We start from the raw sequence: 23,574 nt of genomic DNA on the forward strand, positions 1-23,574 counted from the left end.
ACAGTCAGAAGCAACTGGTCAATTGATCTGAGGGTCCTCGATAAAAGATGTGGTTTTAAAAGATCACAGACTGGCTTCGATACCATTTTTTGAAATGATAATTTTTTTGACCAAAATCTGTGACCACCGAAATCTGTGACCACAGAGAGCCAGCAACACATAAGGTCATCGTTTCTGACGGCTGTCGTCAGAAAAATGTGACAGCACTGAACCCATCTTTTAGTTTTCTTTTACAGATTTGCGAATACATCATTAAATTCAAAATATTAAAATTAGGGCTGTCAATCGATTCAAATATTTAATCGCAATTAATCTAGGGCTGTCCTGAATACCATTTTTTGGGGCTTTGAAGCTTTGGTGAGTAGTAGTCGAAGGTATTCAAAGTAGTATTCCGAGGTATTCAAAGCTTTGGTGAGTAATATTCGAAGGTATTCAAAGTAGTATTCGAAGGTATTCAAAGCTTTGGTGAGTATTATTCGAAGGTATTCAAAGCTTTGGTGAGTAGTATTCGAAGGTATTCAAAGCTTTGGTGAGTAATATTCGAAGGTATTCAAAGTATTATTCGAAGGTATTCAAAGCTTTGGTGAGTAGTATTCGAAGGTATTCAAAGCTTTGGTGAGTATTATTCGAAGGTATTCAAAGCTTTGGTGAGTAGTATTCGAAGGTATTTAAAGCTTTGGTGAGTAGTATTCGAAGGTATTCAAAGCTTTGGTGAGTAGTATTCAAAGGTATTCAAAGCTTTGTGGCGCAGCAGGGCGCAGCAGGGCGCAGCAGGCTGACGTAGGGTGACCCGGTGTCCCACTTTACGAGGGACTGCACGGTATTTTTGTCCCCTATCCCATGTACCACATATTGAGACAAGGTCCCACAATTTCATTGGTTATAGTTTTCAAAAGTCAAATCACTGCAGGACAGACGCTTTTTTTTTAAAATCTGACTTTTATCCAATGGCTGAGAAGAAAGCAGGGAAAGCTGTCATCACGGCGCTGTGTTTGCTGTCAATCCGCACACACGTGGGTCAAGTGCAGGTTGACCTTTCACCGTCGTTGCTACGCTACACACATCTCTACACAAACAGTGAGTCAGTGTGCTGGCTTCACTATGACTTGCTCCAAACTGCATGTGATTATCATAAAGTAGGCATGTCTGTGAAGGAGAGACTCGTGGGTACCCGTAGAACCCATTTTCATCCATATATCTTGAGGTCAGAGGTCAAGGGACCTCTTTGAAAATGGCCATGCCAGTTTTTCTTCTCCAAAATTTAGCGTACGTTTGGAGCATTATTTTGCCTTCTTCCCTCCGAGCTAGTCCGACATGGTTGGTACCAAGCCCCCAGGAAAAGCGCTGGTTGTTGATTCCAACTTTCGTAGTGGCCAAACGTCGGTACTGCAACTTATGTGTCCGTCACGTGATGCCATTGGGCCCAATAAGACTTTTTCCCATAGACTTCCATTGGGAAAGAGACATCTGTAACTCAGCGGAGAAACCCTGTCACATATTTGCCTAATTTATTATACGGGTACAGTGGGGTCAAATTTCTGATGACAGCCGTCAAAAATGGTGACCTTATGTGTTACTGGCTCTTTGCGGTCACAGATTTCGGTGTAACACCGGCACCGAGTGAAGATCAATAATTTAGCCTACCTTTGCGTAAAGGTGCACAGGTGCAAAGGTGATAATAAGTCTATTTCTTTTTTAAAGATGTTAATGGAAATGAGTGTGAGGTAGCCTATATAGCCTGCCTTTAGATTTTACCTTTAGCAGATGTTTTTGAGCTGAACAAACATTTTATGGAACACAATAGGCAGGCTTTTGAGAGAGTAGCCTAATTTTGATAAGTAAATATAGTAAGATTAGTTAAAACAATAAATATATATATTTTAAAATTCTCTATTCTAATCTTATTTAAAATAGGAAAAGATAAGATCAAGCTTCATCGATCCCCAGGAGACAGATTTAGCATTTTAGTAGAGCTTGGTGATATGGCCAAAATGTTCTATCTCGATATAGGTCACTTCATATCTCAATAACGATATACAGTATATCACGATATAGCATGTTTTCTGGTAATTCAATAAAGAAATATGTATATGAAATAACCACAAGGTAAACCCTATTTTAGTATACTGTGTGAATTAAATACTTGACAAATTAAAAGTACTGAGTATTTTCTCATTTTAAGAACTTTTAAGAAGAGTGCAAAATGAACACAACAGTTTATATAGAGAAAAAATGAATATAGGCCTTGCCTATAACATGATAGAAACGATTTGGCAAAAATATAAACGATAGACATTTTTATATTGTTTTGATGATATATATCGTCATATTGCCCAGCCCTACATTTCAGCACAAGAAACATGAGGGTACAGGCAAATAGAGAAAATATAATATACAGATAACAAATATATCAAAGTTAGAAAGCTTTATACAGTACATTACTCCATGCCAGTTTCTATTAATGAAATATCTATGTGCATAGTCAATAATGCACATTTCTGTTGTTTTTCCCTCCAGATTTAATAGTATATTTCTTAATATACCACACTTTTTTGGATAGATTACACATTTATGCATAGTAAATATAATCAAGTATATTGTGAGGATAATGTAACTAGAGTATGAACAAATAACAAATATCATCAGTGACATAAATACTGTACTTATATAACACATATACTGTATATAATGTAATTTTTGCTTAAAAAGACCAAACAAGGAAACAGAATTATTGATTGACAAATTTATCATATATTTAATATCTTTTTGTTTTAGGTATTTTATTGTTTTAATTGTTTTTTTAATTAATTTAATAAACACTGAAAAAGTCTGTAATTATTTCAGTAGCACACTCCACACTTCACATTTCTGGACATAATGGCAAGCTGCAAAAAAAATAAAAAGTCTGCCAAATAAAACGTTACAAGACAGAGAAGGTAAGAACACGAAACTATTTACTGCAATGTGAGGTCAATGTGTCAATATGCCAGTCCACGTGCCTCCCCTGCTCAGGGCATTAACTGCTACACATATACTGTATATAATGTCATTTTTTGCTTAAAAAGACGAAACAGGGAAACAGAATTATTGAATGACAAATTTACCATATTTTTTAATATCTTTTTGTTTGAGGTATTTTATTGTTTTAATTGCCTAAATGTCCATTTAATATATAATTTAATGATGTTTCTTTTTAATTAATTAAATAAACACTGAAAAAAATCTGTAATTATTTCAGTAGCACACTCCAGACTCCACACTGCTGGACATTTTATTTATTTATTTATTTGTATTTGTTTATATTTGTTTTGCACAATTAAAGACTATACAACATAACAAAAAAATAAATGAATAATATACAGTGCAGGAAGAGGCAAAAAAAACACTGGGTTTATCTGAAGCCTCCACCTAGAGACAATATTAATATATAATGGCGAGTTGCAAAACAATAAAAAGTCTTCCAAATAAAACGTTACAAGACAGATGAAGTAAGAACACTAAACCATTTACTGCAATGTGAGGTCAATGTGTCAATGTGCCAGTCCACGTGCCTCCCCTGCTCAGGGCATTAACTGCTACACCTATACTGTATATAATGTCATTTTTGCTTAAAAAGACGAGACAGGGAAACAGAATTATTGATTGAAAAATGTATCATATTATCTTTTTGTTTCAGGTATTTTATTGTTTTAACTGCCTAAAAATGTACGTTTAATATATAATTAAAATGTGTTTTTTTAATTCATTTAATAAACACTGAAAAAAGTCTGTAATTATTTCAGTAGCACACTCCACACTTCACATAGCTTTGCAAAAAATAAAAAGTCTGCCAAATAAAACGTTACAAGACAGAAAGCAAGAACACTAAACCATTGACTCTACTGCAATGTGAGGTCAATGTGTCAATGTGCCAGTCCACGTGCCTCCCCTGCTCGGGGCATTAACTGCATGAGCAGTGCGCATGCGTAAAGGCCAACGCCCACGTCCTCATCACGGAAACCGGTGCAGTCTTACCGAGATTACCGAGTGGGCGCTCCTTCTCCAACACATAGACGATCTTTGCCTGAAAGAGCTGGCACGTGTTTGCTGGGCGGTGCTCACCGTGACTCCCACCTCGCTCCCACCGCTCCTCCTCCTCTCCATCACGTTTCCTTTCTCCTCCACACAGATTGTGTGTTTGTGTTATAACTACCGCCGGAGATTGGCCGGGATTCAGTGAATGTAGGTCAGGAGCTGCTCGGGCAAACACGAGCACCGTTAAAACAGGCTATACTCACAGAAAGCACACAGATATGTAAGAGAATTACATTTACCCTTAGGGTGATGTAAGGTGAGGGTGTTTTTTATTATAAAAAAAACCTTATTCTGGATAGATGAGCAGAATGAGAGACTCCTCACTGCAGCTTCTCTCTCTTGTAGGGAACTAGGCAATGGGGTCACAGTGTGTTTGATATTAAAGTCAGCACCTGCTCTGGATCTCAATGTCCTCTGCTCGGAGCTATCAGTTTCAATTAGCCTACAGGGATCTAATGATAGAACATTTTCTTGTCATAGACCTCTCAACAATGTTCATCCACACATTCCTGCAGATTTTGACTCTGTCTGCTTGTTATAATCCCCAACGTAGCCTATTTCCTGACCAGTGAAGAAGAAAAATGATATTTGTATGCACTGATTCCAACTCAAGTTTGGTAATATGTGACAGTGAGTTGACATTTACTGAAACACTGTAATTAAGTACAATTTTGAGGCAAGCTATTTGAGTATTTCCATTTGATGCTTAGATAGATAGATAGATAGATAGATAGATAGATAGATAGATAGATAGTAACTTTATTGATCCCAAGGGGAATTCAAGTTTCCAGCATCACAGTTACATAGTGCTAAACATGTTAGTAAAAAGACACAAGTAAGTAGTACACATATTAAGAAAAAGACACAAGTAAGTAAGTAATACAGAGTATAAAAAATATACTAGATATAAAAAATAACAGGAGATGAAGAAACTGTTAAAAAGAATTAGTGCGGGGTAACAATTGTGATACGGGACGATTAAAAATGTGAATATAGTGCAGAAAGTGATATAGTGCTGGATAACAAAATATAGGAGATATAGATATTAAGAAATGTCAAATGTGGAATATAATGTGGGATAAAGCTGTACATTGTTTGTAGAATACGGTAAAACCAGTCTATAAAGGTGCTTATACTTCTACTCCACTACATTTAGGACACACACAGATATATTTGAATGTTTACACATGTATTTAACAGCTAGTTTCTAGTTCATTTCAGGTTAAGATTTTGGTGACACTTCATTTTACAGGTCTGTAAATTTCGTGGTAATGAGGTGATAATTAGCAAGTAACCTATTTACCTACATTTCTTTCGAATTACTGCCAAATTACCCCAATAAATACCTCAAAATTGATAAAACATTACTCTATTATAAACATTAGTTAATAATGATATGCTAAAATAGCATATCATTGTTAAAATAGGGCCATTAGGCTTGAGAAGCGTCTGTGCGCTACTCTTCATCGGAGGTCAAAAACCAAAACTAATAGGAGACACTTCTGTGCAGACACAAATCTCACCATCGTGTGACTTGTTGTCGACACAAATGTAACCTGGTAGCTAATGTAATGATTCAGAGAGTTTTTTAAAGAAATTTCAAATACATTATTTGTTAATTATCATCTATTTATCAGCAGACATGGAAATAAAGCATATTAAATTAACTTTGTATTCTTTTCCTGGAAATATATTAAATAAATTATCAGCTATTGGGGACTAGCGTAATATAATTATTAAATAATGTTTATAATAAAGTAATTTTCGATAAATTTCTAGGTAAATATTGGGGTAATTTTGCAGTAATTCCAAAGACATTTCAAAGAGGTTACTTGCTAATTATCACTTAATTATCATGACATGTGGGGACCTGTAAAATGAAGTGTTACCTGGATTTTACATAAAGAAACATGATCTATAAAATTGATGTAGCCTATTGTTTGAGATTAAACTAGCCAACTGTATGAAGTAGTTAAGTTCAAATTCAAGTTTATTGTCACATACATTACAAAGTACAGTTTAACATTCAAATGCAATGAAATGCATCCACCTTGGCTCTCTCATATTGACGATTAATCTGTTGATTATTTTCTCAATTAATTGGTTAGTTGTTTGGTCTATAAAATGTCAGAAAATGGTGAAAAATGTCGATCAGCCCAAGATGATGTCCTCAAATGTCTTGTTTTGTCCACAACTCAAAGATATTCAGTTTATATATTCAGAGGAGTAAAGAAAATCAGGAAATATTCACATTTAAGAAGCTGGAATCAGAGAATTTAGACTTTTTTTTGTGACTCAAACTGATTAATCGATTATCAAAATTTTTTCCGATTAATTTAATAGTTGACAACTAACCGATTGATTTTTTCAGCTTTACTCTCATCCCTTAAAAACGATATATAATGAGAATAAATAGGAGGCAGCAACAATAATAAGACCAACTACAACATTAGACCTACTGCTTACATATTGGTATTTCAATAATAATGATCCAATAATAGTAATATAACACCAATAGGTGCTATTCTTTTCTAAATAATGAATAATTTTACTTTTGCTCCTTGAAGTACATTTAGTTTCTAATGCTCCTATACTTCTACTTAACTAACATTCTGAATACATGACATTTTCTTATAGTGCGGTGTTATATAGCTACTTTTGCATAGGTGATTCTTCCACCACTGGGGATAGGTATGCCATGGTTTAAACCAATGCCAAAGACAGATTTTTTTTTTATATGAACATACATTTCTTGTACATTATTTTGGCACAAGAGGCCCAATGGGTTTCTTAGCCATACAAATGTAATCTACGCTCAAAGGAGTCATAATGTCCTGCTTTCTAATGAACTATTCTTCATTAAAACATAGCACAACACATGAATGTTTTAATCATAAGACACAGCTTCAAACAATCTTTGATAAATTTGAAAACTTGACTGCAGCAAAAATAAATATAACTTTTAAAAACAACTTAATAAAATAAAACTAATCTCAGACATTACATTCACCTGTACTTTAGGAAATATTGTCTTTGTAGCCGAAGGATACAGCATCAGTAATTAACTTCAGCACAGGACTCATGAGACAGTTCATAGTAAGGGAGACTCCTTTATTTTTACTAAATAAGATTTATCAGTCCTGTTTGTTCTAGTAAAAGTTCTTTATTAGAAAATCATTTAAAAACTTCCTCATACTTTTCACTACTAGGTAAAACTGGACAATCTAAAACTGATTTATATTTATGAAATAACATTATTGATAAACAGCTATTTAAATTGTTTTTACTAAAACCCAATCCACAAATTGACATCACATTTAGGCACAATAAACAAGTCATAACAGATTTATGACCTTATTATTAAAATGATGCCATGTGTTTGTTTTTTTGGCTCAACTTCCTGTTTAATGCTCGCTCCACCCTTTTCAAGGACTCCTATTAACAAAACGATGAGATAATGATAAGAGTTTGTATTGACGGGCGGAAGGCAAGGCAAGTTTATTTATAATGGTAACAAAAGTAGTTTGTTTATGCATATATCTTGTGAGGAAATACATGTTCTATAATACCTCATGTCCCATACCTGAATTCACTCAATGTTTATTAAGTGGAATAAATGAATGAATGAATAAATAAATAAATAAATAAATAAATAAATAAATAAATAAATAAATAAATAAATAAATAAATGTAATTTTGCTGCAGAGCCTCTGGAAGGCATACAGGGTGCACTGGGAGACTCACTGAAGTAAAGAGATCCTCAACACAAAATGTTCTTCCTGTAACAGACGCCTACAGAAGATGTAATAAGTAATTGAACAGCGCCTCTCTGTGGTTTAAATAAGTTGTGCAGCTTCACTTCTGGTGGACTAGACAGATGTGACTATTGCTGTTGTCGTTGTACCCAACAAATGATCAAGTCCTCTGGACATGAAGAGTTATTTGGGGCATGTCGTCGGTTTTAACATCAGAGGTCAGGTAATGTTCCTTTCGACTTTCACTTCAGACTCAAGGAGGTTTAATAGCTAAGGCTAGGGTAGGAACTTCGCTTCAGTCTAGTATGATGTTTCATCAAATCGCTAACTAGCTAATGTTAGTGAGATTGATATTTTTTTGTCACTTACACAGAAAAAAAGATTTGCTTTCATTGTAATCAATTTTTCAGGACTGGATGACCATACATTAACGTCAGAGCTGATTATTTTTTTGTCGCCTATGTGTGGCGTTAAAGGTCCCATATCATGCTTATTTTCAGGTTCATACTTGTATTTTATGTTTCTACTAGAACATGTTTACATGCTGTAAAGTTAAAAAAACAACTTTATTTTCCTCATACTGTCTGCCTGAATATACCTGTATTTACCCTCTGTCTGAAACGCTCCGTTTTAATGCATTTCAATGGAATTGCAACGGAATTGTGTTGCTAGGTAACAGTTTGGGTCCATGTTTACTTCCTGTCAGCTGATGTTATTTACAAACGTTAAAACAGTAAATAAACTGGGACACATTTAGAATGTTTATGTTTAAAACCGTCTAATGGTCTAAGTATCATATTTGTGACATCACAAATGGACATAAAATCCTAGCGGCTAGTTTCAAACACGCAATTTCTGAATACGAGCTGTGTATGTTTCTCTGTATATTGAGCGTTTTGATAGTTTAACAGTATTTATATCGCACTTAAACCTGCGTTATAATATAAAAGACATGAAAATCTCACTTTTTACAATATGGGACCTTTAAGTTCTAGCTCTCCTGCGCACCTGTATGAGAGCACCAGGGTTGCCAGATGTGCGATAATTATCGTATTTGTACGATCATTTTTGACATAATAGTAGTGACATAATGTACAATAATTTGACCATTTTGTGACGCTTACAATTAGTAGTTTGTTTTAGTCTGCGCTGTCACATTTGAATTCATTTCCAGATGTATCCTACATCTGTGTTATTGCGGGACCTCTTCCAAGCCAATCATGCTTGGTGTAGGCTATGATGTTGATGATGAACGTGACTCATGAGCACAGCTGCTCAACGCTCATTTGAAGAGAGTTTGCCCGGGAGATAGCTTTGAATGCACCAGTAAGCCCAGTTATTTATTTGATTAGCTTCGTTTATAGCCTTAACTGTTTTCATGCAGAATATGAACAGACTTCCAGTCATGCTGTCTTATTTAATTTTATAATAGTAGGCTATTACAAAGCAGTTTTTTTTTTTTTTTTTAAATAAAATAATGTGGGTAGTTTTGTAGGTGTGTCAAAAAGTTGTTTCAATACATGTTTGGAATATTACACATTTACAGCTGTTTGTTCTTGTGGTTATGGCTCACTTAATAATAATAATCTTCCTCAAAATACGATCATTTTAAGCCTCTAGTACAAGGCTTTGGTGTATGCTTGGTATTGCAGTAAGCCTTACAGTAACATTTCCAAAACAGTAAAATACTGTACTCCACAATATGCCAAAAAATAACAGTATAATACTGTTCTTAATTTTATAGTGTGCTAAAAACAACTGTAGTCAGTTTTATGGTACATTTACCGTGGTATGAAAAACAGCAACTGGATAATTGTTGCCAGTAAGTTACTGTTCATTTGACAATAAACATTTTACAGTGCACCCTTCCCCATCAGAGCTATTTTATTTATCTATTTATTTTTATTTGCACATATATAAAACTGCACAAAATCCAGTCAATGAAAGAAAACAAGAAATATGTCAGGAGAGGTCAAGAAGCCACAGACCTCCCCCCAACCCCAGGAGAAAAAAAAATAATAACAAAAAGGAAGAAAGATCTAAACTAACATAATTTTAAAAATACAACAAAAGTGAAACAACAACAAGAAGTACACAAAGTGTGCAGAAAAACCCTAACCAAATAATGGAAAACAATCCAATAAAAACAATGAAATACATACAAAAAACATTACAGAAGAAAAGAAAATATATCTAAAAATATCAAAGGATAATTAGACATCATGAATGTGATGATGATTTCCTTTTAAAATGTTCTAAGGATAACGAGCTCTTGATAACATGTATTTTGGTGTTGCATATTTGTACACAACGATATCTGAGGGAGTACTGGCCATGTTGTGTTTTATAAAAAGGCAGGTGAAGATGATTAACCTGTCTAGTATTATATGAATGAATTTGAAAATTATATTTAAAGAAGTTGCTAAACGATGATGGTAAAGAAGAACATTCATCAGATATGTGTGTTTATATATAAATATATATATATATATAAACACACATATCTGATGAATATTTATGTCATAAACTGAAAGAGTGTTCAGTCTCCTGAACAGTGGAGCAGAGGCCTCCTTAGAGAGCTATGGTTCCAAAATGCAGGACTATTTATTCTCCACAAGGTGGCAGTGCTTGTGTAGATAAAAGTATGTGAGGAGCTGGCTTTATTTCCAGTGGGCTGTGTTGGATCTTTCATCAAGTTCTCCAAGTCCTCACAAGGTTTAACTTCAGCAGTATAAGGACTTTAAAACTTCAGCTTAGGTGTTGATTAATGTGTTTACGTCAGCAAAGATGCAGTGAGGACTAAATTAGACATAAAATACATTAGCATTGGTGCTCTAATTAGAGTTGTAAGGCCATAGAAATATGAGCAGCCAAGCCTCAGTAACTCTGTTTGGAGTATATGCACACACTGTGCTGCTGAGGCCCTGTATTTGAGGGTTGTCAAAACATACTGTGACTTGTGGAATTTACAAGAGTTTTTCAGTCTTATTGCTCCGTTGTTACTGCTCCAAGTGACACCTGGAAAATGACAGGGGCTATCATCCATCACCTTACGACTCCTCCATGATGCACTCAGTATTGACCGTTACATTAATAGTATATTGACAGTTTTTTAGTGGGGATGTAATGTCACTTCACTTTTATTCACCTGGAAAGTTTTAAAGAAGGAGTATCTTTGTCGTTGACTCTGTAGAAATGTGGCAGTGTTACACTCTTTTGATGGCTTCTCATGTGAGCTGAAATCAATACAGAGGCAGCATATGCAAAGCCCAGGTTTAGATCCAAAGCCCGGGTTTAGATCCAAAGCCCGGGTTTAGATCCAAAGCCCGGGTTTAGATCCAAAGCCCAGGTTTAGATGCTACATGACAGCGGTTTATCCACCACCCCTGCCTCCTAACCAGACAGACTGAAAGATGATGCACCATATAGCGGACTCAAATGGGACATGAACAGCACAATAAACATGGAGTAGCCTAACATAATGAATTAATTAACTTTAAATAAGATGTTCAGCCTTCTCTTACTTTCCCTTTCCAGCTGACATGCAGAAACGTCTCCACTGGACCAGGATGGGGATTTACTTCCACCGTCAGGAGAGGTGAGTTTAAATGATAACGAAAAGACAATGTGATGGACAGTAAATACTGTAAATACGAAGGCATGTCTCAAAAAAAAAACCTGACAAGAGAACAACAATTAGGATAAAATAACTAATTTGATTTGATATTCCATGAACAAGTTTTCTCAGTAGCAGGCGTTACCCTGTCTGGAGGGCCGACATCAGCCTCGAGGCAGACACACAGCTGCTAATATGAAAAGTCAAGCAATTTAAAAAAAGTGAAAACAGTGGTTGGTATGAGTCCAGTGGCAGCAGACTTGTGATGTAGCGTAGGAAAAACTGACACCATGGGCGAGGTTGGCAATGGCAAATTGTCAGTTTATGAGTTTCAATGGGGCTGTGTAGTCGAGCTTTGCTCTTATAGCCAGGGGCGGAGCGGGAGAGGGGGGGACTTCTGAGGCTCCAGCTCTGAATGTTTTCTCAAAAGCTCTGAATCTTTTACGTTTTTAAAATACCTTAAACTTTGTGTCACTTCCCCTCAGTCTCTCTGACCGGACCGGCAAATGAATGGAACAAAAGTTCTATTACTGGGGAAATATTGACATCTATGTCCGCCGATTGCCATGGGGGGTCATTAGGACTGGATAAAATCAAATAGCACGATATTATTTACCAAATACCTCAATGTTGATAATGCGACGATATTGTAGGGTTGAACATTGGTGCTTTTACAAAATATTTACACAATGGGATTTTTGGTAAATAATCATCAGTAATGTGGATACAATGACTTAGTTGATAAAGACAAATAATAAAACAGTTATAACAGTCTGGTTAGTTCAGAAAATTGCTTTATTTACTGTAGTGCAGCCTTTAAAAACAAGGAAAAGACAACACTAGTCTCATATCACAGTATTGATATAATATTAATATATTGCCCAGCACTATATGCTACTAATACTACTATACTATCTTCTAAAGAAATCTAATATAATTGAGTAAAAGTTCTTCTATTGGCCTAATGTTCAATTCAGAGTATTGAAGGACATATATACTTGGCGTTGTTAGTAATGCGGCAAATTCCTACCATACCTATGCATGTTATGTAACTTAAAAATAGTAACAGCAGACAATTTTTGCCTCTTTTTAGGTGGCAGGAGTGAAAATCAATCATCCTCAACATTTGTTGTGTTAAGGTTTCAGAATGATGAAGACAGTTGGAGAACAATTAGATATAAAATAGGATGTTGGCGCTACACGATGATTTTTTTTCCCCTTGGCATCTATCATGTTTTTCCCAAATTATGTACAGATTTTTAGGCATTCTATTATGAAATGGCTTGAAAAATATTGCATATGACTGCTGTAAATGGGAAACAAAAATGTCCTAGAGGGAGGATATCCCCGGACCCCCCTAGGTCTGGGCTGAGCCCCGGATGTTTACAACGTCCGGCTCCGACCCTGCTTGTAGAAATGGACTATAACCATGACATGCCAGGTATGTTAGTTCAGGTGGAGGCAGAGCCGGTGTGGGCTTCTCAGGTAGCGGGGTATCTTCTGTGGGACACCGATCATAGGATGTGGCCTTTTCTTCTTTCTCTTCTCTGTCTCTCTTCCTTCTCTCCAGTAATTGTTTAAGCAGCAACCGCCATGTTAAGAAACAAATGGAAATGGTCACCTATAGGTCTCCATCACCACAAAGCCAAAACAGGATGTCAGCTTCTAACATACCCAAAATAGAAAAGTTTCTGGTCTACACAGTAAATGTAAATTCATCATTTGAGCTTTACAGTAGGCAGGTCCAGCTTTTATCTCAACAGAGATGGAGGTCACTGGGGTTCCAGGCATATACTGGACTGCTGCTATTAGCAACATAATCAACATAATTATATAAGATTTGATCAGTACAAAATGAGGAATAAAATGTTCTAAACATGTTAAAATGACAACAGAACAGAAATGTGATAATGGCTTCATCTAATTGATTTGTGATTGCAAATAAACACAAAATCCCAATCAATAGAATCACTACAATGATTTGCATTGATTTATTGGCAGAAAAGGAATATAATATTCATAACTATGTTTTCATTAGTGTATAATCACCTTAAACTAAAAATCATTGTGTCTTCGTTAGCTTAGAATGAGCCCTTCATATCTACATAGGGAGCTGGTCCTCTTCACGGAGTCCGTCATGTTTCTACAGTAGCACAGAACGGACAAACCAAACACTGACTCTAGAGAGAGACTTTCACGTTTTTACGTTACCTGAAGGCCACCGTAGTTCTCTGACACACTTGTGAAACTGAGGTAAAGTGAGCCGCCGAGTGCAAAACTAAACTGTTGTACCGCCAGCCGCCGTCTGACTTCCGTTGCTCTAAAGTAGTGTTATTATGGAAAGGATGGCCTCTGAGAGAGGCAAATGGCTTTACCACGGTTTTGCACTCGGCGGCTCACGTTACCGCAGTCTTGGAAAGGGAGGAGTGAGTGGAGGGGTACTCAGTTGGTTGCAATCTGCAAACACACCTCTAGATGCCACCAAATCCTGCACATTGTCCCTTGGACCTGTAGGTCATTAGGACACCTCTTGGGAAACATTCAGAAACCATGTTAGTGTCTTGATAAATGAAAAAAAAGCTAGTTTAATACTATGATAGTAGTAACAACCTATGTGTTGGCAGGCGGACTCTTGTAATGAGGTGCCAGGTTATCCTGACGGGGACAACTCCATCCCTACTGGCAGTTTAATGTATTAACTTTTGTTTAAGGACAGTGAGGAAAGAAGCTGTATGTTTTCCAGAGATCATGGCAGTCACACCGTGGGGTCAGAGCCAGGACATCTTTGCATTATCTCGTTTCTGTAGGTGCCACTTTTCCTGCATCTAGTTTTGAAATAATCACATCAACTCATACATGGTTGAGATAAGTTTAGGCATATAAAACTGCTTTGGTTTAGTTTTAGTAAGCATTGTGATTATGATCAATAAAACGAACATTGAAGGAAGTCACGCATAAATCCGACAGTTTGTTCTTGGTAGCAGACGGGATTTGTGATTCATCAGAGGGGGTTAGAGGAAGATTTATTAGATATTACCTTCAACCTGGTTCATTATTTGGCAGTTGTCTGAGGTAAATGTCACTCACTAGAAACCTGAGTATCATGGAACTTGCTTCAGTCTAAAGGAATAGTTATAATGAAATACACTTATTTGATTTCTTGCCGACAGTTAGATAAGATTTATACCACTCTCGTGTCTGTACACTTAATATGTAGCTGGAGTCAGCAGCCAGTTAGCTTAGCTTAGCAAAAAGAGGGAAATAGGAGGAAACCGCTTTCCTGGCTCCGTCCAAATGGAAGAAAATCCACCTACCAGCGCCTCTAAATCTCACTAATTGACATGTTATATTTAGTTTGTTTAATGTGTTTCTGCTTTATAGGGGGTTATGTGCCAGACTATTTCTAGGCCTTAACCGGTTTCTTACCCAGTTGCCAGGCAACTCCATTAAGTTACCCGTCCAGGCCAAGAAATAGTCCGGCACATAACCCCCATGTAAAACGGCAAATTGTCAGTTTTACACTTCAGTTTTTCTACAGTCTTTTCCAAGCTAAGCTAAAAGGCTGCTGGCTGTAGAATCATATTCCCTGTACAAACATGAGAGTGGTATCAGTCTTCTCATCTAACTCTCGGCACAGACATGAATAAGCCCAGAATGTCAAACTATTCCTTTAAAACGGGTATTTACTCTCTGTCAGCCATTTGAGGGCAACGTCTACTGATAATCTACAAACTGTCTGACTGTGTGGGTTGAGGAGGAGCATGTCTTTGTGGACTGTCTTTAATTGAGGATGAGGAGCTAGCGGGGCAGTTAAGCATAACAATTGTGCATTTTGTGATAAAAGCAACAGATTCAGCACAGACGTAGGATATCAACATGCTGCAAATTTGCCCCCTGAGGGCCAGGGCAGCCATAGGTGCTAAAGATTTTCCTAATTGTTGCAGAAAACTGATTTTATGAGTCTTGATGATTTCCAAGGTGTGTTCAAGTTGATTATATCAGATATTAGAAGATCACAGACATGTTTTTTTCCACTCTATCTTTTAACCTGAGAAAAACGTGAAATCTCAGGCTGAATCATTGAAAGAGCCGTTATAAGGGGCGGCCCCTGAATTGACCCGTCGCTAAGTCCCGCCCCTCGAACGCAGACTGGCCAATCATAGCGTAGCATCGGCCAGCTCCGACCAGGGTCCGACAACTTTCCAGCTCTGCTCCAGAGACTCTCAGGCGATCATTTCAGATTTTCTTCATTTTCAAACTGGCTTTGTGGATTTCGAGCTAGTCATAGTTAAACGTTGTGCCTGGAGCACGTGTAATAGTGATACTAGTTACCTGGAGAGGTTGAAAACTTGGATGTATAAAGAGAAGGAGATACAGTATATGTTTCTAAAAACGTTTATGTAAATCCTGTGGAGCAAATATTAGCAGAGTACGTTAGTACATCATTAAGCGTTAGCACTATGCTACGCTAGCTACTGAATGTATACACATGCTGCTTTTGCTTTTTAGTGATTTTAACAGTGAATAAAGACCTATACCCAGCTTTACAGGAACAGTGTTGTTCCTTAATTTCATTGTCTTCTGTCTCGATCGCCAGGTGATTTGGTGGATCACTTTTACACTGTTATCTTTGGGCTTTAACTTCTATCTTTATGTTTTCAACCTGTTTTCACTGCTGAATCAGTTCATCCTGATATATCCTTTAAAGGTCCCATATCGTGCTCATTTTCAGGTTCATACTTGTATTTTATGTTTCTACTAGAACATGTTTACATGCTGTAATGTTTAAAAAAACATTTATTTTCCTCATACTGTCTGCCTGAATATACCTGTATCCACCCTCTGTCTGAAACGCTCCGTTTTAGTGCATTTAAACGGAATTGCGTTGCTAGGCAACAGTTTGGGCCCATGTTTACTTCCTGTCAGCTGATGTTATTTACATACACTGCAACCGGAAATAAACTGGAACACATTAAGAGTGTTTACATTTAAAACCGTGTGATGATCTATATATTGTATATTGTATATATTTGTGACATCACAAATGGACAGAAATCCTAACGGCTTGTTTCAAACGCACAATTTCTGAATACGGGCTGTGTGTATTTTTCCGTATATTGAGCGTTTTGATAGTTTAAAAGTATTTATAAAGCACTTAAAGCTGCTTTGTAATATAAAAGACATGAAAATCTCACTTTTTACAATATGGGACCTTTAAACGCATATTGTAGATCCTGTCTGCTTCTCCCTGAAATCGCTTTTTTTCGTATTACGGAGTAGCAGCGGCTAGGGGCGGGGCTTAGCGAAGGGTCAACTGGGAAAGACCTTGTGTCTGAGGCTGAAGGAGAGGGAGATGATGCGGGAGCCGGCGTGACACTTCTCTCGATCTTCTTCTTCTTTTCCTCCTCCTCCTCCAATTACCCGTCTTGATTTCTCCCCCCATCCAATCATTTCATTTTCGCAGCGCTGCGCCCTCCAATCACCATCTGTCCTCCAGGCAGCAACACTTATACATATCTGCTGTAATTAGACAATCACTTCCACATGTGGATCAAACTCCTTCAACCACTCAACCCCTACCTCACCCTCCCATCCGCCCACTGTCTCCTTTTTCCTCCCTCTGTTTTTCTTATTTCCCCGTCTCACACTCTACTACCCTCCGTGTGCCCCTTTTCACTTCTTCTCTCCCCCTCTTTCTCCTCTCTTTCTGATTGAATTACCATAAGTGCAGGTCTTGGCCAAAATATGCCAGCTTGTTCTGATTAAAACTGTCCTTGTTATACCAGAGACTTTTTCCAAATGGCTGTGAGCAGTTTGTGTGTGCGTAAGGGGGGGGGGGGGGGGGGGTTAGGAGAGAGAGAAAGGGGGGTTCACATGCTGTTTTGTGTTGAAAAGAAAAATGCAGCCAGACAACATTATATGCCGAAAGATAAAGAGTGGAAGCCCCAGAACAAGATGGGGACAGAGTGGAAGGAGATGGAGAGGCAGTGCGGTAAAGCAGGAGGGATCAGAATGAGACAGTAATGGTAGTTGACAGAGCTGGGTTCACAACAGGTTCATGGTGACATCATGGTTGAATTTTGGGGAACATTTATATAGGAAAAACTATTCGCTGTTCATTGGATGCACATGTACACCCCCAACCTCCTCTTTCTTTCCCGTCCTCCTCCTTTTCTTTCTTTCTCCACTTAGACACAAACACTAATCAATGCAAACAAACACCAAATATGCAAATTGGCGTTGGCACTTTAAAATTTTTGGTCGCGCTATTTGTGTTTCTTTGTTAACGCATATACTTTACCCAGATTTTGCCTGTGTTTGAATAAAAAAAAAACTAATTTCTGAGGTTGTGTGTTAAACTTTATAACCCCAAACTGACAACTGCTACCCATAGTGTCGCTCCTTTCTCTCCCTCCTATATTCTCCCCCCCTAGTCCTCGTTTTCTTTCCTCCTTTGCTCCCACTTTTTTTTTTTTGCCTGCAAGTCTAGCCAACCCACACCACTGGTACAGTATGTTCTTTGTGTGCATGTTTAGCTGTTTGAGAGACAGAAAAGACATAAAGGAGCCCAGGGACCCGAAACGTGTTTATGGTGTATGTGTGGGTGTGATTATATTTGTGTCAGCTATTTTTCTTGCTTGAAGAAAATTAACAGCAGAGAGTTGTGGTGTATTAAAGGTTCTTTGTGTCTTGTGCATTTTTTTTTTTTGGTGGCAGTGTCTTTTGGTTTGTGGGCATTTGCCAGCCTTAGTATGAGCGTAACTCTGTCTTTGCCTTCGATGTATGTACGGTTGTATGTTTGTGTGTGTGCCCGAGCGAGAAAGCGAGCTTGTCATGCATGCCTGTCATCCTCTGCATGCCTCTCCGTGCACCACAGAGCTTCACATGACATCAATCTGAGAGCAGTGGGATAGTGATCTCATTACCAACAGCCTGTTGCTGATTAAAACCTGCCGTCTGCACCCTCCTCCTTCACCCTTTCTTTTCTTCTCTCTCCTCTCCTGCTTCCTTGTCCTTTGCTCGCCGCCCCCCCTCCTCCTGCCTCCTGCCTCCTCCACCCCTCAACTCCAGAGTCGCACCATTCTGTGGTTTCTCCGCTGCTTGCTGCCAAAAAGGGCCCCATTTCGAGCTCTGCAGAAAGTTATAAGCTCCCCTCTTTTTCCTCTTCAGTTTTTCTCCTTTGTTTCTTTGTTCTTGCTTCTTTTTGCTGTACACCTTTAGGCCTTCTTTATCAGAGGCCTCCAATATTCTACCTGGAGGCCTCATCGAAACCCTTCTCATGTTCCTAATCTGCTTTCTTAGTCAACCCTTTTGACACTAAACAAGAACAAAAGAGAGAGAGAATGAAAATGTCTGTGAATGTCTGTGAGTGTGTGCATGTAGCAACATGTTGTGCTTATTACTGCCCCATAGATTTACAGTCAGAAATATACAAATGCTTCTTTCACACTCAGCCAGATGTTGCACCCCCCCCTCCTCTTTGCGTATTTCACTGACACAGAAACACAAACGGGACTAACCTTTCACCTCCCTCGCCGACACTGTTGCTGAGAAGTGTGGCAGTAACTCAGATGGTTGAAGCCTCTGATTGGATGGTCTCCAGTTCCATATTTGTGAAAGAAGATATCAAAAAATGTCAAGTTTCATAGCAGAAAATACAGATTTTGACAAAGATTTAATGACTAGGGCTGTCAATCGATTAAAATAGTTAATCGCAAGTTAATCGCACATTTTTTATCTGTTCAAAATGTACATTAAAGGGAGATTTGTCAAGTATTTAATCCTCTTATCAGCATGGGAATAGGCAAATATGCTGCTTTATGCAAATGTATGTATAGAATTGTTATTGGAAATCAATTATCAACACAAAACAATGACAAATATTGTCCAGAAACCCTCACAGGTACTGCATTTAGCATAAAAAATATGCTCAAATCATAACATGGCAAACTGCAGCCCAACAGGCAACAACAGCTGTAAGTGTGTCAGTGTGCTGACTTGACTATGACTTGCCCCAAACTGAATGTGATTATCATAAAGATGGCATGTCTGTAAAGGGGAGACTCGTGGGTACCCAGAGAACCCATTTTCATTCACATATCTAGGTCAGAGGTCAAGGGGCCCCTTTGAAAATGGCCATGCCGTTTTTTTCTCGCCCAAATTTTGAGTATGTTTGGAACGTTATTTAACCTCCTTCTCAACAAGCTAGTATGACATGGTTGGATGGTTGATACCAATGGATTAAGTTTTCTAGTCGCGTTAATGCTATGGAAATTAGTGGCGTTAAAACAAATTTGCGTTAACGCGTTATTATCGCGTTAACTTTGACAGCCCTAATGTAGACATAACTAAATACTGTGTTTATGTTAATATACTCAATGCTTTTTTAAGTTTCCATTCAGTAGTGTATGTATAGTAAAAGGTGCTGAACTAGGAAACAACAGAATAAATATCTGTGTCCTATTTGTACATTAAGTCCCACACTAACAAAATCCATTCCAGATATTTCTTTGTTCTACTATTGAAAACACACACACATTGTATCACTGCAGAGAGCTATTTATTCATTTATCCCTCCCTCACCATGTGGCTTGGATCTGTTGTTTCCATGTCATATATGACAGGAACCCATGAAGAGGTCAATTTCACAGAAGTGTGTTGCCAACATGTTTTGTATATTTTATCATAAAACTACAAGAATATGCATAACAACACCTAATTTAGCAAGTGGGATTAATTGTGGGGATATCGTACAGTTTGATGGTGTAATGCTTCGTTCCATTCTTTATATAAAGCCCCCAAGATTGTGGCAAAAAGACATAACTTGCTTTTGTTGCTGTATATACTGTATGTGTATTTTGGGGGATCTATTAGCAGAAATGGAATATAATATTCATAACTATGTTTTCATTAGTGTATAATCACCTGAACCTAAGAATCGTTGTGTTTCCGTTAGCTTAGAATGAGTCCTTCATATCTACACAGGGAGCGAGTCCTCTTCACAGAATCCGTCATGTTGCTCCGTCATGTTTCTACAGTAGCCCAGAACGGACAAACCAAACACTGGCTCTAGTGAGAGCTTTTTGCGTTTTTATGTTACCCGAAGGCCACCGTAGTTCTCTGACACGCTTGTGAAACTGCGGTAACGTGAGCCGCAGAGTGCAAAACCGTGGTACCACCAGCTGCCGTCTGACTTCCGTTGCTCCTAAAGTAGTGTTATTATGGTAAGGATGGCCTCTGAGCGAGGCGAACAGCGTTACTATGTTACCACGCTTTTGCCCTGCATTCGCGGCTCATGCTACCACAGTCTTGGAAAGGGAGGAGTGAGCAGAGGTGTACTCAGTTGGTTGCAATCTGCAACCACACCGTGTTGCCAAATCCTTCACACTGTCCCTTTAAAGCTTTTAGTGTAGTACTGTTTAAACTGTTTTGTTTAGTAATACGGATAAATAAAAATCCTCTTTATAGTCTGATTTGGTTTAAATTGGATGTAATAAGAAATCTAACATTTTAAAACATTTTTATAAAAGTTCTTTACTTACTAAATATTAACCCAGTGTTGAGGACTCAAAGCAGCTATTTCGTGTTTTAAAACCTAATTAACCAGTCAAACTGGGAGTGTTTTGCAAGGTGACCTGCGCTGACTGTAGTGGGTCGGCTCGCCACTGAGGCCAGTCAGACAGTCAGACAGTATAGCAGACAGTTTTATCTCTGACATGAAGAGGCAGGTAGCTCTGCCCCCCAGGGGCCGACTGGCCAGGTTTGATCTCATCACGGATCAAATGTATCGCCATTAAGTACTTCCTTACCAGAAAACTGCTGGGTTGATTTGCTTATAGGAAAATCCTGTAGGAGGAAAAAGAGTCCACTTGAACTGATTTAAAGGTGCGGGAACTGCCGAGAGAAAGGCCCTTTGTATTTCTCAGGCTAGGAAAGATGGAAAACAGCTCATGGTAGTTTGCATTTTGGAGATTAATGAAGTCCTCTATAACATATATACCAGGCTCGTATATGATTTTCAGATATCTATACTGTGGATTTGGGTAACACTTCATTTTACAGGTCCACAAATTTTATGGTAATTAGGTGATAATTACCAAGTAACCTATTTGAAGTTTTTTGGGAATTACTGCAAAATTACCCCAATATTTACCTGAAAATTAATCGAAAAGATCTTTATTATAAACATTATTTAATAATTATATGCTGAAATAGCATATAATCGTTAAAATAGGGCCCTGAGGCTTGAGAAGCTGCTGTGGAGGTGGAAAACCGAAACTAATAGAAGACACTTCTGATCAGGCACAAATCTCACCATTGTGTGACTTATTGTCTACACAAACGTAACCTGGTAGCTAATGTAATGATTCAGGGAGTTTTTAAGAAATTTCAAAGAAGTTATTTGATAATTATCATCTATTTACCAGCAGACATGGAAATAAAGCATATCAATTAACGTTGTATTCTTTTCATGAAAATGTATTAAATAACTTACCAGCTATTTATTACTGCTTATTGGGAAATAGCGGAATATAATTACTAAATAATATTTATAATAGATATAAGTCCAGAGTCAAGACCCACGTCAAGACAGCCAAACAAAGTCATTTTTGATACATTTTGAGGTAAATATTGGGGTTATTTGGCAGTAATTCAAAATAAATAGGTTACTTGCTTATTATCACCTAATTACCATGACATTTTCAGACCTGTAAAATGAAGTGTTACCTGGATTTGTTGTGTACATAATCTGTTGCACACTCTTCTTATTTGAAGACCTAATTTTGTGTTTAATAGTATTTGCAATTTACTGTAAACAAGTTAAACTTGTACAGTTGTTTACATGTGATCTGTCTGTACAGATTTACTCACGGTTTGCATTTGAATTACTCATTTTGTTACATGAAAACATGATTGACGCTGAACGTTGCATTTCCAGTTTTTGAGTTATTGTTTCCATCGTCCTGAGTCATAAGGAAACCGATGCTGAGCGCATTTCTTCCCCATCAGGGATATGTAGTCACAATAAAGCACCGAATGGCCCTTGATTGGCCCCAGGCCCCTGGACTCCCACATCGGCTGGCCACGGCCCCAAAGTCGAGGCATTGTAAACACGGAGCGAAAGCCAAGGGCTGATACTGATATCCCCAAAGGTGAGCAGCCCTCTGCAGCATGTGTGTTTGTGTATGTCTGTGAGTTAATGACTGTTTCATTAGAGCGAGTGTGTGTGTGTGTGTGTGTGTGTGTGTGTCTCCATGCACCGCTCGGCTGTGTGTGTGTGTGTTAGTGGAGGCCTATCTTTGGATGGTGAGCAGTGGAGGAACAAATTTAGAAATGCAAAACAAACACTCGCAGAGTTGAAATCCAACAAAAGAGCGTTGACTGACAGTACAGTGTAGAAGGAGTGGAGGTAAAGAGAGAGAGAGTGAGACAAAGAAAGAGAGAGAGACAGGGGAAGAGAGGGGGTGGGCAGCGAGTTGAAACCTAAGCTTTCTGGACCCTGTTTTCCCTTCCTTCGGGCATTCTGTGGCTGGTAAAAAATGTGCTGTATATTTGAAGTGTTGGATCACGTGACAAAGGCAGGGTTTGTGAATCAAAGTACACAATGATTTCAGGAGGAGAGAGAGAGAGAGGGAGAGAGGGTGTGTGTTAGTGAGAGAGAGAGAGAGAAAGAGAGAGACGGGAAAAGGAGAGGGAGGCGGAATGCAACAGGCTGAGCTCTATCGTCGCCGTGAGAGGGACTTCTGACTGACAAACACAACTACTACGCTCCTTCTCAGCTATAGTTTCTCCGCTGACTCACCCTCGCTAACCACCACACTGTGTGCCGTGTTCACATCACCCACGTCTGGTAAGTTTCAATCCCATTTTTACAAGATCTTCTTTTCCTTATAACTTCTGTCGGTGTGTGTGTGAGAAAAGAAGACATGTCAGAGCATGAGTGAGATGTGTGTGTGTTTCTCTTGTCTCTCTCTCGCTCTCTCTCTTTGTGTGTGTGTGTGTGTGTGTGTGTGTGTGTGTGTGTTTCTGGGACAGCACGAGCGGAGAGATTGAGTTTCCTGAGGACAGCTTTAATTGAGAACAGAGATTTCGAGCGAGGGAGAAAGAACAACAGAAACAGCTAAGGAG

The 23,574-nt window shown here is 38.1% G+C and overlaps 1 protein-coding gene across 5 annotated transcripts in view; it reads left to right on the forward strand.

The window, feature by feature from the left end:
* LOC119491402 (retinoic acid receptor gamma-A-like) overlaps positions 1–23,574 on the forward strand; it is a 94,091-nt gene that overhangs the window by 24,420 nt on the left and 46,097 nt on the right. The window contains exons 2-3 of one of the 5 annotated variants that reach the window (XM_037775423.1): positions 11,367–11,427; positions 22,456–22,598. The gene's annotated coding sequence lies outside the window, so the exon portion shown is untranslated. Of the gene's footprint in view, positions 1–11,366; positions 11,428–22,455; positions 22,599–23,065; positions 23,297–23,574 lie in introns of those variants that run through there. The other 4 variants (XM_037775412.1, XM_037775465.1, XM_037775401.1 and 1 more) reach the window with 4 other exon arrangements.

This window comes from Sebastes umbrosus, chromosome 1 (genome assembly GCF_015220745.1).
Source record: "Sebastes umbrosus isolate fSebUmb1 chromosome 1, fSebUmb1.pri, whole genome shotgun sequence".
Taxonomy (NCBI): Eukaryota; Metazoa; Chordata; class Actinopteri; order Perciformes; family Sebastidae; genus Sebastes; species Sebastes umbrosus.